This window comes from Camellia sinensis, chromosome 9 (genome assembly GCF_055761805.1).
Source record: "Camellia sinensis isolate YWXY chromosome 9, ASM5576180v1, whole genome shotgun sequence".
NCBI classification, from domain to species: domain Eukaryota; kingdom Viridiplantae; phylum Streptophyta; class Magnoliopsida; order Ericales; family Theaceae; genus Camellia; species Camellia sinensis.
In genome coordinates this window covers 128,458,321-128,473,253 of record NC_138969.1, presented here as the reverse complement: position 1 = coordinate 128,473,253, position 14,933 = coordinate 128,458,321, and the positions used below count along the sequence as shown (strand labels likewise).

Below are 14,933 nucleotides of genomic sequence, written 5' to 3'. Positions count from 1 at the left end.
AATTATGTCATAATTTTTTACCTTTTTAAAAATTTTATATTTTATTTTATTATGACTCATTATAATGTTAACTTATATAATATTTAAATTTGACTTATAGTATTTTTAAGCGACATTTACACATTGAGTCCATTGAGTCCTAACGAAGATTTTTTGAACTTTCAAGTCCCATTAAATTTTAATAGTCGGAATTACTCTTCAAATAATTATTGTTCATCATTTATAGTTATCTATAAAGGAATATAATGATTTGACATTTATTTTGATTTTTAAAATTTTAAAACATCAACTTTCAAATTGAAAAAACTAAAAAGTAAATTATGTGCAAAAAAAAAATTGAAAAAAAAAAACTGAAGAACTTTTTTTTTTTTTTTTTTTTGTGTGTGTGCAAAATTGAAAATTTTGTGTCTATAAAGGTGTATGATGATGGAACATTGATGTGCAAAAAAAAAAAAAAAAAAAAAAAAACTTTGAAAATGAAAAAACTTATAATATTCTTGATTTTATTAGATAGTTAAATCAAACTAATAAGTAAAAAGGAAAAAAATTATTAGTTCAAAAAATTATTAGTTAAATCAAACTAACTGTTTTTTTTATTAGTTAGTGAAAATAATTATGCAGAACTTTACTATGCAAAGTTGATAATATTTTTAGTTTTAAAAATTAGAAAAAATTGATAATATTCTTAGTTTTAAAAATTAAAAAAAACTGATAATATTTTTAGCTTCACTAAATAGGACTTATTAGTTCAAAAAATCTTAGATAGGATCTGAACTATTATAATATTTATAAATAGAATTTTTACATAATTAATACCTCTATTTTTAAATTATGACATTTGTGGTAATCTCATTTGACCTAATAATAATCATAACAATTGACAAACCTTGTGAGGATGGAAGAAAAACCAACAAGTGGAGCACCTCCGAAATCAAGAAAGAGAAACAAGAGAGAGAAAATACAAAGTGGATTTGAATCTCGATCTTCATCTGGAACTAGATTTGGATTGAAGTTAAGGCATTGAAAAACAGCTTCAGAGGTCGAGTAGTTGGGTTGCCGCTGAGAAAGGGGAGGAAAAAAGGAATTAAGGGAATGAACAGTGATGCGGATAGAAATGCAGGGGTCACCATCCTAAACTTGGTTTGGAGATTTGGGAAGGGATTTGAAAAAGAAAAGGAAAAAGATAGGTAGAATATGAATAAAACATACCTATATTTCACTTAATTTCACACACATTTTCTCTTCTCATTTCCAAATCCCTTCCCAAATTTCTACATCAAATACAACGTAAAAATATATTTGAGTTGTAAAAATCTATCATATATTTGGCTTGGAAGTGGAGATTGAAGACTGCTGGGTTTCTACAAAAAAAATGGTGTGCTGCACCAAAATGCCTCTATCAATTGTGTGTTCTGTAGATATACAATTGAAACAATCAATCATGTACTTCTCCGGTGCCCTGTTGTTTGGCAAGTGTGGTCGTGCCTGATGAATTGGTGGGGGTGCATTAGGTGATACCTGATAATGTTAATGGGCTACTACAATGGTGAAGGGGTTATAGATGGAGCAAATTTGAAAATAAAATTTGGAAGGCAATCCCAATGGCCTGTATGTGGTCAATATGGAAAATAAAAAATGATGTGGTCTTTAATGGGAAACTATTCTAGTTGAATGAACTCTGTGAATTAATCAAGGTGAGAATTGGTTTTTGGGTTAAAGCTCAATCAAAGGAGTCTCTGTATTCAGTACAATTTATTACTAATAATTTGTAGCAGATCAAAGCTATTGGTTGCTGAACATTGCACCAGTATGCTGGGGGTGTGGGTGTTATGTGGAACTAGTAGTGGGAAGCAATTTTGCTTCGCTGACTTCGGTCAGTTGATTATGGCGAGAGTGGCATTTTGGGTCAATGCTCATGTGAAGGGGTGTTCTTCTTCAGTCCAAGATTTCATCTGCAATTTGCAGAAAATCAGGTCAAATAATGTTCAAAGTACATGTGGTATTGCTACTGTTTGATGCTACAGTGACTAGATGCTGCTACTATTTTCTGGTTAGGCCAGTTGCTGCTGCTGTTGTTCTTTCTATTTTGGGCCTTTTGCTGCTGCTAGTTGATACCAGATATATGTAGCTTAGGGGATTGGGGTGGGTAGTTCAGGGGATTGCTGTGGTTGTGTTGTTTTGGGTCTTTTTCCATATTATTTCGTTTTCTTTCTTCTTTGTTTGATTGGTTTCTCTCTAATTTTGGGTTTAGTGCTGGCATGCGATTGAGTTAGCCCATTAGTGCCAACCTAGTTGGAATTATTGTGGTTAGCTATGATGCTCAATGCACTCCTTCGTCTTTATTGATGTTTTCTTTTCGCTTGTATATAGCTTTTCATTAATAAAGTTTATTTTTTTGCTGATCCAAAAAAATATATCATAAACATATTATTTTGTTATATTTTTTTTATAAAAACAAGCGAGACAGTTTATTGTTAAGGTTATACTTATTGTATAGAATCACAATTTTTTATGAAAAAGTATGATCACAATTTTTGAATTAATTTTCTTTTCCTTTTCTGAATAATCTATGCATGAATGTCTATAAAATAAACAAACAAATCAAAATATTATTTTGTGTGTAAGTTGGGTGATTCACTTTCACGTACTTAATTGAGCACACACAATCAACTTTCATTTTTATTTTTTAAATAACATTTTCTTTTAATATATTAATTTTAGTAAGAATTTATTGAATTTAATAAAAAAATGTCTTGTGTTCTTCAAAATTTTTTATGAAGTTGGCAGAAAACGTAATTAAATGAAGTAGTTGGATTGATAAATCACTCACCTATGGAAAAGTTGATAAATTATCTGTTTGATAGATTTATTTATCTGTTTAGAAATATCCGTGTTGGGCTATCGGTAGAGGATAGCCATGATTGTTATAGAAACTACTTGATGATTAGGTGAATTGAAACTAATCAATCTAATTATGTCATTGGATGTGACGGTTGAATTAAACCATTGCGTATGTGATTTAATTGATTATTGTATATGACAACGTGTTTAAATACATTGTATATGCATCTTTGTTTGGGAGGAGATAGAGGATGGACTCCATGGATAATTAAGTTGGCCGGAGTGTCCAGGGTGAAAGTCGCGAAATTTTATATATATTTGGATGTCGGTTCCCTCGGATGTGATTCCATAAAATGGCAAGAAAATGGAAGTGTATGAATAATGTTTGTGATTGAAGTGTTAATAAATGAGTTGTAGTCTCATTTTGAATTGTTTGGATAACGATGAACTATGTCAATGAATTGATTTCGATAAATAAATGGTAGTGGGTTGAAATATGGATGTCAATATTGATTGGTTATGAAAATGGTGTAAATTGGTTTTCAAGTGTTAAACATTTATCGGATGTTAATGTTTTAGTTAATTCTCATATACTGTTTAGCGCAAATCTACTAGGCTTTGACTCACCCTTCTTGGGACACCATTTTCAGGTACTGGTGACATGCTGCCTCCAAGGTCTTAGCTTGGGAGGTTTAGGAGTTGAAGGCTCTGTTTTGTCGCTACATTTTGTGTTTATATGTTTTGTTTTAAGCCGAAGGGTTTAATTATAAAGAGCTTCTGACTCATTTTTGTTGTAACCATGTTGTTACTTGGAAGGATGTAAGCCCCGCAGGGCACTCATTTTGTTATTAGCAGTTAGAGTTATATGTAACATCTTTTGTAATACCGACACTGATAAATGTAAATGTAACTTTTCTATCATGTTAATAGTTATAATGATTGGATGATTTATGTCATTTTTTGAGGGCGTTACAATTTTCTAATGGCAGCTGCTTTGATTGTAACCTAATAATTATTATATTATATTATGCAAATACAACATAAATACAACTTACATAAATATGATATATATTTTATCAATATATAAAACACTTTTTTATATATAAAATATATTAATATATAAATATTCAGATTAATTATATATAATTAAATATCACATTAAATTAATTAAATAGCACATTAAATTCTCATATATCCATGCAATTAATAAATTCAAAAATAAATAAATAAATAAATAAAGTAATAATAATAATAATAAATAATGACTTAAGAAAAAATTAGGGTCGCTACAGTTTATTTCCTTTGAGCTTCCTTATTTCCTTTCTTATATAATATATATATATAAAACGGTGGAAAATAAGACCAGATGCATCGTATGGATCAAGTTTGTTCGTATTTTAAATAAAAAAATAAATATTAATTTTGGTTTTTATATTTTTAATTAAATCAAATATGTCCAGTAATTTTTAATTTTGTGTCAATTTAGTCCAATTAATAATATCGTACATTCAGAGTCAAAATCGAATTAATTGAAACTGCAGGGACTAAAATTCAAGAAACTTTATCATTGTAAAGGAGGGCAATTTGAAATTTTATTTTTCCTGTTAAGTTATATAAAACTGTTGATCAATTTTACACATGTGGCAAGTACAGTTAAAAAAGCATGTTATATTGAGTTTTATTTATTTATTTTGTGCATTTTAAAAATTTTGAAAATATTTTGGCATTTTTTGTTTTTTCAAAAAATGCCATTAGATAGCTTGGAAAGTTTTTGACTTAGTGGCATTTATCAAAATGCTATAAAATATTTGTTTATGATACTTTTCAATTAATGCCATAAAAAGTAACTTGCACCTACCTAGTTTAGTAGCATTTGTTGATAAATGTTACTAAAATAATTTCGTGTGACATTCTTTTATAAAATGCCACAAAATTAATGTGACATTTCTTTATTGAAATGCCACAAGTGCCTTATATATTTGTGGTTCTATGGCATTTTTCTAAAACGTGTCTCCAAATATTATTTTTATGACATTTTCTAAAAACATGGCACTAGTGTAGTGCCAGTAAAATGTATTTTTGTAGTAGTGATGGATTTGGGAATGAGTTATGGTTTGCCTTTCGATTTGAGAAGCAAAGTGAGAAAACTTATTTCTTTTATGAACCAAAATAAAAAGCGGAACTTTAGAAATTCAAAACTTCACCTTAATAAGGAAGGAAGGGGGTAATTAAATTAAAATAAATAAGTCTTAATTAATATTATAATAAGTCATAATTAAATATCAATGTCATAATTAAAACATATAATAAGTATCCTAAAACAGAGTGTATTATATTTTTTTTGTCCCAAAATAATAGTTCTTTTTGAGAAATTTAATTTTTTTTGGTGGTATAATAATTGCACTTTAAAAAAAATTAATTTTTCAAAATTATCATTTGATAGTATATTTTTTGAGAAATATCGATTGTGATAATTATACTTTTGGTGTTAATGAATTTAAAAAATGACAAAATAAGAAATTCATATTATTTTAGTCTTTAATTTTTTAAAAGGGATTAATATTTTAAAATAATAAAAAATAAAATAAAAAATTAATATTTTGAGAGAAAAGTAAAATTTCCCATGTAAAGATGGCTTAATAATTTGAGAATATTGACTTGGTCATATCATATCACCTTGACCCAACTTCTACGGTACTTTGGTTTCCATAACTTTTATTTCTTGGGTCAAATAGACTCTATGATGCTTGCATAGATTGATTTGGAGTAGAATAAACTTCGATAGATATTTAGGTCTATTTGGAGTAATATATATATATATATATACACATATATATATTTTACTCAATAAAAATATGCAAATAACTTAAATTAAAAATTAATTAAAAGATTAAGATTTAAATTGATAGAATTAAAATTTTATTTTGTTATAAGAATTAAATTATGAGGTTTTTTTTTATGATTATATATATATATATATATTCTTCCCTATTTGGTTTTAAATAGATTTTTCTTTCCCATAAACGCCGTGCAAGTATTTTTCACGTTACAAAATTTGTCCAGTTCTTGAGACTTCTCCAAGTCTTCGTCTTGTCTTGTCTTGTAGTTCTCCTACTTGTGAAAATAGATATATACGTATATCTATTTCTTTAGTATGTATAGTAAATGATTCTATATAAAGTTCACTTTACACCCATAATCATTGGGTGCTTCTTTTTTTCTCTCCAATTCCTCTATCTCTCTCTCAAAATGTTGAGCAATGCCTTTTCTTCAAAATTTTATGGCATCTTCTTCTTCTTGTGGTTCATAATGTTGATGTTCATCATACTCCAACCAATAACATCAGCAAGAAAACTAGCTGGCGGTAAGTTCTCTCTCTGTTATATATTTATATCAGTGATTTTTTTTAATATTTATCTCAATTATTTCTTATCAAGATGATTTTTTTGTGCCTCGCTCTTGATACCCATATGACCTACATGAGAAGAGAAGAGAAGAGCCTTGGGTGGAGGGATGGAATTAAGAGAACACTATGGTAGCTATGGTGTTCTTATTTCTGTGAAAATTTTTATTTACCATTAATACTTTTAAAATATATATCTTATATTATAAAAAAAATAGTCCCTCAGTATAAAAGATGTGGGTGTTGATTTCCGACCACATAATCAAAAAGGAAACTTAGTTGGAGAGCACCAGCAGAATAGATTAAGCCCAACAACCTGTAACAAGAAGATGAGAATACCGCGGTGGTTTGTCCACCTGAGTGCACTTCGACGATCAAGTTAGTAATCTTTCAAAGATATCAATTCAAGTATTTAACTCATAAACCACTGCTCACCGTATATCACACCTCCTTGAGACCCACGGGGGTACCCTGTTTTTATAACCGGAAGGAACCTGATCCCTTTAGAAGCCTCATTTCAGTGGCCTCAGGCTCAATGCTTATCCTGGACCCTCAGCTGGATAGGGATAAACTATCGTTGAGCCTTATCTTTATCCAGACTGAGATCCTCTCCTGTTCTACGACTCTTGTCCCTTATCTACTTATCTCGTTTTTTGATATCTCTATAGATAACCTTGGCCTAGCCGAGATTATCTCGATAACATGACCAGGCCACGTGGCACCTCAGCTAACACTTCGTTGTCACACCTTAGCCACATGCTGTCATTCACAAAATAATTCCCCACAATTGCCCCTTAGGTTGTATTACCTCGATATCCTGAGGTGATGGAACCTACATCGTTTGTCCACGCTACGTATCGGCTAAAAATTCATTCATCTCTTTGACCGAGATCATGACTCATCGACTTCATATAACCAAGACTCAGCTATCCAATTTACCAAGGATCAAGAACCAGGAATCAGTTTCTTCAAGAATCTCAATGGAGATCGCTCCTCTAGCCGAGGTTATAGCCTCACTCCTCAAAGAATTTCAAGAGTTCTAACTGCGCATGAGCTGTCACACACAGTCTTTTTAACCATTTCATCCACGTGTCCCTTTCTCATTGGTACGTACCTGACATGCACTAGCAGGCCGCGTCATTTCTGTCTGCGCCGCCTAACAGGCACGTCGTCCAAGGTTCTTCATTGCATTTTTGTCGCTTTTTCATATTTTTGACAAAAACTCATTCTCTCTCTTCGACCCTTCACTTCTGCAGATTCGATTTCCCCCCCTTGCTCAAAATTTTCTCGCTTTACATTCCCAAACCTCCATTGCCGTGCTTTCAAGTTCTCTGCAGCCGTTACAATCATTTCCTCCGCGCGAGCTTTCCGTCGTTTGCTTCTGATCACTCACGTTGTTTGTCTCCGGCAAGCCTTATTCCGGCGTCCATTTTGTCGGCTTCACTCGGTAAGTCCTCAATTTCTTCTTTTTAATTTCTGTCTTTATTACTCCTAACCATGTTCTTCAATATAACTTCCTTTTGAATTTTTCCATATGTTTCACTCTTTATCTGTTGCTACGGAATTTGCATCTATATTTGTAGTTGTACTCTATTTTTCTGTTATTTTCATGTTCTAAACAGTATGAGTCATTTTCTATTCTTGAATCTGTCTTGTTCTTCAAAGTTTTGTCACTGTATTTCTAGTGTGTTCAATGGTATTATTATTGCACATTTGCACACACCCACTCAATGTTCATGTATTTTGTTGTTCTGTGTATAAAAATCTAGTTTCTTGTTCCCCATTTCTTTTTTGTGGTTTTGAATCACACTTCTTTATGTTTTCTTGGTGCATTTTTCTGATTCTTGCCTTCGATTCTTGTTTCTGTAGTCCTAGGCTTGGGATTTGCTTTAGAACCCTGTTCTTTAGGAAAACTTAAACAAGAACCCTATCTAGGCCACTAGAAACCCCTTCTTAGTTGTTTAGTCGAGATCTCTAAACCTTTACCAAGCCTATTACCATAAATCTGCTACCGAACCCACTTTAGCTAAGATAATGGGTATGTTCAGGTGGAGAGTAGATATCCCTACCAATCTAGAATACTTTAGGCAAGAGTTCTCCATTCTAGTCGACGTTCAACTCCGGTTGGCTAGAAATGAGGACTTATTATGCCTGGAAAGGACTACATGCCCTTTCTAGTAGTGTCCATTGTTGAGGGTAGAGTTAGGTTTCCTCTTGACATCCTCTTTGGGGAAGTCCTCCACTACTACAAACTCAATCCCATGCAGCTGGCCGTTAACTCTTTTAGGATTATCAATGGCATTGCCGAGCTGACACGTATATAGAATGCCAGAATAACCCTGTTTGATATCCAATACTGCTACACTATGTGCGGCCTCAAGACCAACACTGGTTGCACATGCTACCTTAAGCTGAGATCTACACAATACAAGCTAATAGCCGACATTCTGGACTCCAATAAGGGCGCAGCGGACAACTACCTGATTATCTCGGGCAATTGGGAGTTTGCACCAGACGATAAGCTCCACATTTTCCCATTGCACCGTGAAGTCTTTAGGGATGACAAGGGTAAGGACTTAGCCCCCCCTCCCCCTAAAAAGTCCCTTTTCTACTATCTCATTTAGCAACCTCTCTATTTATCTATTCTAATGTTCCCTCTTTATCTCTACAGCTCTTCCTCAGCCAGAAAAGAACTTTCGTCAGTCCTACGTGCTGAGCAAACACTTGATTCAACTTCTCGGCTTACCAATTAAACTCCGCAAGGCTCCAATCTTTCTCAACTACATTCGATGTACCGAAGCCCTCTGTCTGACGTTCCTCGCAAAAACAAGTCTCCTCCACGTACCACAACTTTGCCAGCCACTTCATCACCAAGGCTAGACCAGGCCTCCACATCCGATCCAGTAAATCATCCATCCACTTCTGCTTCCCAATTGATTCCTTCATCCCAATGCCAGCACCGACACCGAGCTCATCCTAACGCTCCAGCTGGGAGAACTCGCAACCACAAAAGCCGAAGTTCAGTCTCTTCTGCCACAGATCCCTCTAACCCTTCTATTGCCCTGCCAGCAATTCATTTCGATCCTGAGGCACCATTGCTACTACCGCTGATAAAATGGATCGTACCAAAATTGTTCTAAAGGACCTTCTCGCGACATCCTTGGCGTGGTGTCAGTTCATTCCTCGCCCCCTTCTCAATCCCAACCTAAGCCCAAAGTCAAAAGGGTGAAAAGGGCTAAAGCGAAAGCCACTACCATAGAAATTGAGTCAGAGGACACAATGCCAATTTCTAAGTTGGCTAAAATCGAGAAACGCTCATCTGGAGCCAAAAAGAGGCCCGCTGAGGAAGAATCTTCTAGGGCACCTTCCTCAAAAAGGCCAAGGTTGACGGGCAAAGCTCAACCTGGAATTTTTCACGCCGACGCACCTTGGGCCTTAACAGTCATGGTCGAAGACCGACTTTTACTAGCTGGGAATAGTGCACTCAATGATATAGAAGTTGGCGCCATTCTCTTGCCAGCCAACATCAACTGAATGGTCGAGTTGGCTGAATATGAGAACTATGCGTTGATGACGTAGCATTGCATTTTAGTAAGTTTGTACACTTTTTTTTTTCGTTCAATTTCAATTCTAGGTTTTGTACTTAATGAAAATTTTCTATTTTTTTCTCTTCTTGCTGGCTATTCAGCAGGGTCACTCCTTCGTGGTCAAAGCCAAAAAGTTTAAGAAAGAATTGACGAAGAAGACTACGGAGGCAGCCACGCTCATTTTTTTCTCTTAATCAGGCCAATGCTCGTATCTGAGGTCTGTTAGACCAGGCCAAGGCTACCTAGACGGCCTAAGCAAGGCTGAGGATCGTGCCGAAGCTGCCGAAAATGTTGCCAAGGTTACTAAAGCCGAGGCAAAGGAAGCCGTAGAGAATATGACCTAGGCCCAAAACGAGCTTCAGACTATGCTCACTACGAAAGAGCCGAGCTCAAAGCGGCCGACAAGAAGGCCTACGCCGAAAGGGTGGTTGACGTCTGCGATGCCTACAAGAAGCAAGTCAATCTGGTGTGCAACAAGGGGTACACCCTTGGCTAGATGGTTTCTTTAAAGGAGTTTTGCATTCCCGATGAGTCGCCCCTTCACAACGTCAACTAACTTGCCATGCCCTTCCCTCATACTTCCAAACAATCAGACGATGAAGCCAAGGAGGAGGAGACCAAGGTCAATGAAAAGTTGGAGATTGCTGCTGGGACCAAGTTCCCTACTTTGAATGATCAAGTCTTGGACTTGACTTAGGATGAGGACAAGGAGGAGGTCTCCCAAAGTCAGTGTTGAGGCCGAGGTCAACATGGCCGAAAAGAGTTTGGACCAAACTTTGCTCGAGATTGACGCCGAGATAGTGGCGGAGAACAATGCAGCATTGGCCCCCGAGGCTGAGGTTGTTCAGTCTGAGACCACTGCCAAAGACTATAGTGCTTATATTTTTTCCTTCTTTAATTTAAACTTTGTTTTACTTTCTAGTTGTTGTAACCTTTTAAACAATTTTTAATTTTTGTCAAGCCGATGTGTCTTCTTTGTAATTAAACAAGATATCTGTTAGGCCGATGTCCTTTTTGCTGACTTGGCTCTTCTAAGAATGCACATATTCTTTTTTCTTCTAAGTGTTGCATGTTTTCCTCATGTATGCTTTACTTCTTTGCTGTTATGCCATGCATGTTTTTCCATACTTAGAATTTTTTTGATCTTTTCAAGTTTGACAACTTGGATCCTCATCTTGGGTCCCCAGACCTCGGATACACTCATATCTCAGGGTAAAACATTCCAATCACCTCTGATAAAACCTTTACTGTTTTTCTTGGCCAAACAACACTCAAAATATTTTATCAAACATTTTTACAAGTGCTATCCCTTCACATGTACTTGCTATCTTTTGGCAAGTCTTCACCTTTCAAAGTCTGGCACCTTGGCTGGGTATCAAGGATAAATACACTTTGGGTACATAGCAGTACTCCCATCTTGGATAGTTCTACCTATTAATGATTTCGGATAACTTCAACTTGAAATTTCAGAAAATTTCACAAGTTGTGGTCATTCTTACTTCCTGCCCCCTAATGTGAACCTAAGTACCACTTATGTTCACATTAAGGATGCATCTTGTGCTGCTGTCACAGTCTAGTTTAAACGATTCAGGTCGAGGTTTTCTATCTCGAGGCCTCTTGCATTCTGACCAGAACAAATTTAGTTTAACTCTGCCGACATGGCAAGTCTAAGTTACTTGTCATGTTTCATTCAGAAACATCGCCAACTTAGTTCAACTCTACCATATGGCAAGTCTAAGTTACTCATCATGTTTCATTCAGAAACATCTCCAACTTAGTTCAGCTCTACCATATGGCAAGTCTAAGCTATTCATCATGTTTCATTCGGAAACATCGTCATAAGACTGTTCAATCTTATTGCTGACAACCTTCCTTAGGATGAGATCCCCAACCTTGAACTCCCTTGGGTTGACCTTCTTGTTGTAAGCCCTAGCAAGCTGCTGCTGGTATGCCCCCAGCCGAATCGCTGCTCTCTCCATTCTTTCTTCTAAAAGATCTAGATCACGGGTTAGGAATGCCTCGTTGGTCCCATTTTCCATTCCCTAGCTTCTGATTCTGGGAATGTTGATCTCCAGTGGGATGACTACTTTAGTGTCATATGCTATGGAAGAAGGAGACGCTTCAGTTGATCTTCTCGGTGTAGTCCGATATGCCCATAACACATTGGGCAATTCCTCCACCATTTTCCTTTGGCTACTTCCAGCCCCTTCTTGATCGCATCTAAGATGGTCTTATTGGATGCTTCTGCCTGACCATTACTTTGAGGGAAACTAGGTGTAGAGCAATAGTTCTTAATCTTGTACTTTACACAAAAGTTCTTGATCAGCTTATTCTAAAACTAGGTGTCATTGTTTGCTACAATGACTCTTGCAATCCCAAACCCGGTGATTATTTTTTTCCAGATAAAGTTCTTCATATCCACATCTCGGATTTTGGCCAAGGGTTCTGCCTCTATCCATTTTGTGAAGTAGTCAGTAGCTACCAGTATGAACTTTCTCTGTCCAGTTGCCTGGGGCAATTGCCCAACAAAATCCATGCTCCACTGGGCAAATGGCCAAGGGCTAGATACTTGATTCAAAACTGTAGCTGGCTGGTGTATCAAAGGTGCAAACCTTTGACACTTTTCACACTTCCTCACATAGGTTTTAGCATTCTTCTGCATGTAGGGCCACCAGTATCCCTAAGTTATGGCCCTATGAGCAAGTGATTTGCCCCAACATGACTTCCGCATACACTTTCATGGATTTCGTACAAAAAGTCCTCAACCTGGGATGGATGCACATATCTTATAAGGGACCCAATGAAGGACCTTCTGTAGAGATGGCCTTCTGCTGACAGGCAGAATCTGGCCAACTTTAATCTTATTTTGTGTGCTTCCTTCCTATGAGCTGGCAGCCTGCCATCTCTAAGGAACACAACTACGACGTCCATCTAGCTTGGACCTATCTCTACACACATTACTTCGTACTCTGTGATAGGGGGCTCTATATATGGGCCTTAGAAATAATCAACCATTATTGTTCTTGCCTCACCTGATTTCATCGCGTTAGCCAGGTTAGCCAAGGTGACGGCATGACTATTATCATCTCGGCTACCTTGCTGTAGCCGGTAATTTTCAAACAGTGTTAGCAGCCTGACAACTTCCTTGACATAGGCTATCATCCTCTCATCTCCGGTTGCATACTCGAATGTTGTTTGATTTATAATGAGCTGGGAGTCTCAGAAGACTACCACCTCGTCGGCCTCCATAGCTGCTGCTAGTTTAGCCCTGCAATCAATGCCTCATACTCTGTTTTGTTGTTTGAAGCCTTCAACCCCAAATGAATAGACTGCTCAATCATTCACCCATCTGGCGATACCAACACTACTTCTGCCCCTGCTCCCTGCTGGTTGGAGCAGCCATCAACAAAGTGCCGGCATCAACGAAAAGCCAGAATGAGTTTTCGATGTAGATATCGCAGAGCTTTGGTTTTTTTTTCCTCTTTCTAAGCTGCTGGAGTGGGGTCTTTTGGCCCCAATTGGGTCGCTTCCTGTTCCCCTAGACATCCTAAGCCGCAGCTCATCGGAGCCCGTCTTGGGCTTGCACCAGGAGTGAACTCGGCCACAAAGTTAGTCAGCACCTGGCCTTTGATTGCTATTCTAAGCCTAAACTCCAAGTCGTATTGGCCCAGTACCACTGCCCATCTGGCTATTCTGCCTGTCAGATCTCCATGCTGTAACAGGGACTTTAGCGGATGCTCCATCAGTACCACAATCTTGTGGGCTTGGAAATAGTGAACCAATTTTTTGGAAGCCATCACCAGAGCTAGTGTCAACTTCTCCAGGGCCAAGTATCTAGTTTCGGCACTTGCCAGGGTTTTGCTTACGTAAGAGATTGCCTTCTGCTCTCCTTCTTCCATACGGATTACCAACGCTCTTACGGCGTGGTCTGAAACAGCCAAGCATAGAAACAGTTCTTCTCTTGGTACCGGAGTTGACAAAACTGGAGCTGTTGTCAAGTATCTCTTCAAGTCGGTCAAAGCGACTTCGCATTCCTCTGTCCATAGAAAATTTGTGGCCTTCTTCAGCAAAATAAAAAATGGTTTGCACTTGTCTAAACTCTGGCTAATGAACCTATTTAAGGCTGCTGCCTTTCCAGTCAACATCTGTACTTGTTTGGCTGATGCCGGGCTCTTCAAGTCAATGATGGCCTTGATATGATCTGGGCTTACTTCAATGCCCCTCCTGGTGACCGGGTATCCCAGGAACTTATTAGATCTGACTCCAAATGCACATTTGGAGGCACTGAGCTGAAGCTGGTATGTTTTTAGGATATCAAAAACTGCCTGCAAGTCGGCCAGTTGGTTCCCAGGTTCTTTGGTCTTCACGACCATGTCATCGATGTAGACCTCTACTGTCCTCCCAATCAGGTGCTTGAACATCTTGGTCACTAACCTCTGGTAGGTTTCTCCTTCATCCTTTAACCCGAAAGGCATTATTCTATAACAGTAGAGTCCTTTCGGGGTGATGAATGTCGTCTTCTCTTCATCTAGAGCATACGTTGCTATCTGGTGGTAGCCTCTGTATACGTCCAGGAAACTCATCCTCCAATGCCCTGAAGTGGTATCTACCAGCTGATCGATCTTAGGCAAAAGGAAGCTATCCATGGGACAAGCCTTATTTAGATTGGTGAAGTCCACATAGACCCTCCACTTTCCATTCTTCTTTTTCACCACCACAGTGTTGAACAGCTAGGTAGGGTAGTTTACCTCCCGAATGGACTGGGCTTCCAACAGCTTGTCCATTTCCTCATCGACTGCCTCCACATGTATCAATGTCAACCTCCTTGCCCGTTGGATGACAAGTTTAGCAGACCTGTCTACATTGAGCTTATGACAAGTGACATCGTGGTTAATGCCAAGCATCTCATAGGGCATCCAGGAAAATACTTTTATGTTTGCTCGCAGGAAAGTCTCCAACTCCTTTTCCTCTTCCTTGGCTAAGCCTGAGCCGAGAATGAAGAAGCGCTCTCTATCACCTTGTTGGACCAGAATTTTCTTCAAAGTCTCCTTATTCTCAGTTGGTTTTTTGCCGACATCATTTAGGACCTCTACGTCCTCGTC

The 14,933-nt window shown here is 37.2% G+C and overlaps 1 long non-coding RNA gene across 1 annotated transcript; it reads left to right on the top strand.

Moving 5' to 3' along the window:
* The first annotated feature begins 6,034 nt into the window (after window positions 1-6,034).
* LOC145798757 (uncharacterized) lies at window positions 6,035-10,884 on the top strand. Its single transcript, XR_014340281.1, has 3 exons — window positions 6,035-8,812; window positions 8,916-9,835; window positions 9,933-10,884. It is a non-coding gene; the product is annotated as an uncharacterized LOC145798757 (long non-coding RNA).
* Window positions 10,885-14,933: the final 4,049 nt, after the last annotated feature.